Genomic DNA, 6,474 nt, shown 5'->3' with positions numbered 1-6,474 from the left:
TTTTAAAAAACACACTCTTCTCTGGGTGACTCATGCGTTTAAAATTATTTTAATATATTTTACACACTTGTGTATAAATGGGGCCGTGTGTTTCTTTTTACTAAAGGAGTCTTATTTGGCTGGTCATAATATGATCGGGAGGCTCTCTGCCTCGGCCGGGTATTTATAGGGATGGAGAGTAGTAAACAGCGTGCGGGGCAGGTCTGCCGCGTGGGTTCCAGGCTGTGCCCATGCCCAGTGGGCCCCTCTGGGGTGCCGCAGACGCTGGGCCAGGCGTGCAGGCTGCCTGCCTCTGTGCTCAGCAGCATGAGCTGCCCGCCCTGGGACCCTGAGACCTGCTCCAAGGGACAGCTGGGTCAGGTAAGGAACATCAGGTCCTGGGCTGGATGCTGGGGTGCACCAGGCAGCCAGGGGACCCTGTACTTTTGAGAACCTGCCATGGGGTAGCTCCCAGAGTGCAGAGGTGGGTGAGCCAGCCATGCCTGCTGCCTCCCCCCGAGGCCCCTTGGGCTCCCGTTCCGTGGATGCAGTGTCAGCTCGCCGGGAATTTTCCACTAGCGCCTTCTGCTGTGATGATTGCCATGTGGGCATCCTGATCGGTGACGTGCTCATTCGGGACCTCTTCCCCGTTCCTATGGGCCACCTGGTTTGTTTTCTGTTTTTTCTTTCCTTATGAAGTTGTAGGAGACTGTGCACATTGTAGATTAAATCCTTGGTTACACTAGGGCTGCCGGGAGAGCCTGGCCTGGGGAGTGCCACCTGGCCCTCCTCCCCTCCTCAGGCGGCCCCTCAGGCAGGACCCACAGACACATGCCCCCAGGCCTGTGCCAATTCCTGCCGCCTATTTGCCATTGTCAATGGTTATATTAACACAGCACCTTGCAAATGTTCTTTGTAGGGCGGCATCATAGAGAATGTGCTCAGGGATGTGGGTGCCCCTGTGCAGCCTACCGCCCACCCTCCCTATCTGGCCATGTCCTGGATGCTGCTGAACTCCTGCTTCCCTTTCAGATTCAGTTGAGAAGCCACCTCCCCCCAGGAAGCCCTCCGAGATCTTCCTACCCTGGAGTCCCACAACTCAGTTGCACCATCCTCAATGATGCGCCTGCCTCCCAGCCAAGTGGGAGACTTGGAAGGGCAGGGCCACTGCTTCCCTGGCCTCAGAGCCCTCTGCCCACACACGGGAGGCTCAGGGCACAGTGGGTGCTCCCGGGTGACATATGAGTCAGAGTCTTGGAGCTGTGTCCTCTCCCTGGTAGGCCAGCAGAGGCTGCAGAGAGAGGACACTAGTGTCCCCCTGCGTCCGTAGACCTCTTCATTAATTTAAAAAAAATAATAAATTCCTGTTTCTATATTTTAGAATTTTTCAGTATCTTTTTATTAATATAAACACTATATTTTATTTTATTGTTTTTTGGCAGATAAAGGTTTGTTTTATTGAATAACTGATCTGATTCATGCTGAGGCCACTATGTACAGACAAGAGAGAGGGAGTTTTATTTCTTGGTCTCTTCCTCCTTGGAGAGAGTCTTGATGATTTCCTCCTTCTTGGCCTGGAGCTGCTCTTCACAGTGCTGGCTGGCCTCCTTGGTCTTAGATCTGCAGGCCTCAGCCTGGTCAGCCAGAAGCTTCTTGCGAGCCTTGTCTGCCTTCAGCTTGTGGATGTGTTCCATGAGAATCCGCTAGTTCTTGAACACGTTACCCTTCACTTTCAGGTACAGGCTATATGATACACGTGGTGGCCAATCTTTTTATTTTATTTTATTTATTTTATTTTATTTTATTTTAAATTTTTATTTACTATTTATGATAGTCACAGAGAGAGAGAGAGGCAGAGACACAGGCAGAGGGAGAAGCAGGCTCCATGCACCGGGAGCCCGACGTGGGATTCGATCCCGGGTCTCCAGGATTGCGCCCTGGGCCAAAGGCAGGCGCCAAACCGCTGCGCCACCCAGGGATCCTCTGGCCAATCTTTTTAGATTCACGGTATCTTCTGAGCAGCCTGCGTAGAATTCTTGTCCTCCTCATCCACGTTACCTTCTCAGGCATTCAAGCATTGGCAGTACCTTTTCTCTTACCAATGCCCATATGCCTGCCCTTCCATGGGCCAGAGTGTTTTTCCAGCACCAAGCTCAGGAATGGACAGTCACAGGCTTCCAGATTATCAGCCCATCTTTGATGAGTTTTCATATCTGCTGACGGGAGTTTGCACTGGCGATTTCATTGGTCTCATTGGGGTCCAACCAGACCTTCTTTTTGCCACAGTGGAGGACCCTGGAGGCAAGCCTCTTCTGAAGCCTGAGCATATTCATGGCTGCGGCTGCAGCACCGAAAGGCTATAAACACTATTTTTAGAGCCGTTTTCGCTTCATAGCAAATTGAAAAGGTACTAAAATGTGTGCCCCCTACCCTCCACACCCCTGCCAGATGGTACAACCGCTACCACCGATGTGCGCACGTGGGAACCGTGTCACCTGGGGACGCGGAAGCTGCCCTGGGGTGGTGACGGCGCCCTCCCCGCCCCACGCACCGCCCACCACCCCAGAGCCCATAACCCTGGGGTGTTTCGGTGCATCCACCAGGCGTGTCTGCTGCGGTCCCGCACGCGCAGTGTCATGGCGGGGAGCCTCGCCCCCTCTCCGCATGCCCAGCTCCTCTGCGTCCTTGGCTCTGAGGCCCAGGGGGGCTCCCGAGCTGGACGGTATTCCCAGGTCCCCATGGATCATGGTTCATGTGTCCGTCACCCACCGAAGGGCATCCCAGGTGCTTCCAAGTTCTGGCAGGTGCAGCCAGGGCTGCCGCGGACACCCGTGAGAACGGCCGGGACTCGCATGCACCCCAGGGTGAGTCCCCGGAGCGGGATGGTCAGCCCACTTGGCCTACCCCCGTGGGCGGCTGTTTGCAGAGGGGCCTTCCCTGGCCGATGCGGTGGCAAGGCCATGACAGCAGCCCCATGAAGAAGAGGCAGCGAGCACTGGAGAGGATGGCGTCCAGCGCTGGGAGAGAGGCCTCGGGGAGATGGCCTGTGTGCCTCAGGGACGGAGGGACAGCGGGGTCTGGTCATGGTGGGCCAACAAACTGACAAAGCCCCGCGGGTTCTCCCTGTGTATAGGCTTGGGGCTGGGAGCCAGGTCCTGCCCACGCTTCCAGGGGAGCAGCTGCCCCCTACCTGGGCCTGGGCAGCACAGTGACCATAGTTCCCTGGTCACTCCCCTCACCTAGCTGCCCCCCCCAAGGTCTGCTGGGGCATAGAGGGAAGGGGAAAAGGGGGAGGGGAGGGAGGGGGGAGGGACATTCACTCCCTGGTGCACTCACTCACTCATTCATTCACTCATTCATTCATTCGTTCACTTGTTCACTCAATTCACTCATTCAATTCACTCATTTATTCATTCATTCATTCACTCATTCATTCACTCAATTTACTCATTCAATTCACTCATTCTCTCATGTATTCATTCATTCATTCACTCCTTCACTCACCCATTCACTCAATTCACTCATTCACTCCTCACTCACTCTTTGGGCAAAGGGCAGTCCGTTCTGCCATGGTGCCTTGAGGAACTAAAGACAAGACAGAGGGTGGGGAGCCGGGCTGGCTCTCCATCCTTTGATCCCTTCGCTGGATCAGCAGGAGGCTCCTGCCACCTCCCGGGCACATCACCAACATTCACAAGTCCCCAGGGCAGAGGAGCCAGGCGCCCACGCAGATGCAACAGATGTGGTGTGGGGCCAACAGGCTTTGGGGGTTCTGATGGGGCAGTAGCTGACAGGGCACTGCTGCTCAGGCCTCCCTGCTCCCCCATCTCTCAGGGAGACCCTGGAGTTCTGCTGCTGCAGGAACAGGAGCCGCCGGCCCCTTGTCATCGCCCTGCTCCTGCCAGGCCCCTGCAGGAGCCAGCCTCTGTCCTGAGCTCTGCGTCCTCCAACCTCCTGGGGCAACCGCACAAAGCATCACACAGGGCAGCTTACATCACAGAAATTCATCGCAGGTGTGGGTGGGCTAGCCTCTCCCTGCTCCAAGGGACAGCGGGCTCGGGCTCGGGCCACCCTGAGCTTCTTGAAGTGCCCTGACCGTCCTAGGCTGGGGGAGCCTCCTCCTGCCTCTGCCTCCCTCTGCACCTGGCAGCAGCATCTCCAGAGTGCGTCTGTGCCCAGGGGTCCCCTTTCTGGATTAGGGTTTTCCCGACTCCAGTCTGACCTCATCTTAAACTACTGACGTCTGCGATGATCTATTCCCGAACAAGGTCACATTCTGTTGTCAGGACTTGAACATCTAAGTCTAGCGGGGCCCATCACAGGGAGGAGGACATGAGTGCGGTGGTTGGGGATGCTGACAGAGTGCCCTGAGGCTCCTGTGGCAAGGGTGCAGACAGTGAGTGTGCTGTGGGCCTCCCAGCGTGTCTCCAAGGCCCCCCAAACCCACCGTGTCTGCGGCACAGTTCCTGCCTTCTCTCTCAAGCCCCCTTCCCCAGGCCCACCACAGCAAATGGCAGCACCACCCCTAGACCGTGTCCACCCTCATCTGACCCACCTTCACCTCCACGGAGACCTTGGCCTCTGCGTGGTCCCATGGCCCTCCCTTCATCTTTCCATCTGCTTCCCAAACGCTGTGGGCAGGCCCACCATGCACAGAACTCATCTTGCTCCCTGATGGCTCACAAACCTCCAGGGTTCTTGTGGCTTTGCACCTGTTGCCTCATCCCCTATACCTGCGTGCCCTCTGCCCTCAGCAGCCTGTGGAAGCACCACATGTGTGTGCCTTCCGGCCCCTGGGTCCTTGCATGGGCCACCCCCTCTGCCTGGAAGGCCTGCCCCAAGTCCCTCCTCCGTGTTTTCCCCTGCCCTGCGGGGAGAACACCCTCTTCAACAGCCCTGCCTCACACAGACACGGCTCATTGTCCACCTGCACTCACTGTGTCCCCACTTGGGCCCTTACCTCTTACCTGTCATGAGCTGAGAATTGTTTGTCATTCAGTGTCACTTTCCCATGTAGAGTGTGGTGGCCGCTGCCCATGCCCACGTGTCCTCAGGGCACAGCACAGAGCCTGCTGCTCGCCAGGTGCACGTGGAGTTCCCCCGGGAGGACTGAGCGGGAAGGGCAGAGCAGGGAAAGCCTGCGGGTGTGGACAGATGGTGGCTGAGGCTTGCGCAGGTGCCCTGGGGTCCTCTGCTGTTTCTCCCCCACCTCCTCCCGTCCCCATCCCAGCCCACACCTCTCCCTCTGCACCTTCTCAGAGTCCTTCCTGGTCGGAGGCCTGGGGCTTTCAGCAAGCCTCCCCCCGCCCGTGCTGTGGTCATTGTTCCCCCAACCATGTCAGTATTGAACAAACAGATGTTTATAGTTAATCCCTAATTTTGCCATCAAAAAATATACAATCTTGGGTAGAAACCGAAGAGGAAAGAATTTTTTAATTTACAGTGTCTCCCCACCGCCCCACTCCTGAAATTTGAAATTGCTGAACGGCCTCCAAATTCAATATTCCAAGTCAAACAAATCTATGTGTTCTCCAAAAGGAAGTATTGAATGTCTGACCAAGATGGAGCGGGGCGGGACTCAGGAGAGGAGGGAGAAGCTGCCTCCCAGGACGCCTCTCTTCCGGTGTTTGTTCTTTCTTCCTACTTGTCTGTTTTAGTGAAAGGAATGCCTCTGGCAGCGGCCTTCCCTGGAGGAGTGGCCCGCGGGTCCCAGGGGGCAGTCAGGCTCCCCAGATCCCGGCTGGCAGGGCCCAGGGGGTGGCCTCCAGGGACAGACCTGCAGGGGGCAGGGCATCAGGAAAACTCCATGCTGACACCCTGATCTGGGCCTGCAGGAGCCACCGAACCCAGGTGGCACGAGGAGGGGACCACCTTCTAGACCTGGCCCTGGAGCCCTCCCCACTCCTCAGATGGAACCACGTCACCCCTCCAGGCCTGTGGTCCGGGTTGTTCCCGGGAACCTGTTTCCAATGGACAAGTAAATGCCCCATCTGCTCCTTCTGTTGCCCCTCCAAGGCTTGGGCCAGGCCGGGTGCCAGTGGCTGCCTGCAGGGGACATGGTCCCAGACCCCCAGGCACTGCCCCCCCAACACTTGTCGCCCCCTCCCTGATCCTGCCTTGCTCAGCCTTGCTCCTGGCCAGCGGTGTGGCTCCCTGCTGTGGCCTCCGACCTGGAAGAAGCTTCCCCTATGGGTGGGGCAGCTGACAGTACAGGCTCCTGGCTGCAGAGTGACAGGAACAACCCCAGGTGGTGGCCAAGCATCCGGGAAAGGGCGCCTTTTCCTGACAGTCCAAGCGAAGGCGGGGACCAGCCGGCCCTGCAACGGTCACCAAGGTAGGCAGGATGGGGCCTGCTGTTATGGACTCACCTACATCCCAGGGCCTGGCCAGCCCCTCAAACCCCAGACATCCAGGGCAGGGGTCCCTAGGAACGTCAGAGGTCACATCTGAGGACCGTGGACAGGGTGGGGGTTACTGACCGGCTCCAGGACAGGC

The 6,474-nt window shown here is 57.4% G+C and overlaps 1 pseudogene; it reads right to left on the bottom strand.

The window, feature by feature from the left end:
• Nucleotides 1-1,420: 1,420 nt before the first annotated feature.
• On the bottom strand, nt 1,421-2,318 carry LOC140595185 (large ribosomal subunit protein eL19-like; annotated as a pseudogene).
• Between the last annotated feature and the right edge of the window lie 4,156 nt (nt 2,319-6,474).

This window comes from Vulpes vulpes, chromosome 1, assembly GCF_048418805.1.
Source record: "Vulpes vulpes isolate BD-2025 chromosome 1, VulVul3, whole genome shotgun sequence".
NCBI classification, from domain to species: Eukaryota; Metazoa; Chordata; class Mammalia; order Carnivora; family Canidae; genus Vulpes; species Vulpes vulpes.
Note: the sequence above shows the minus strand (reverse complement) of the source record. Positions and strands in the feature narration are given on the sequence as shown.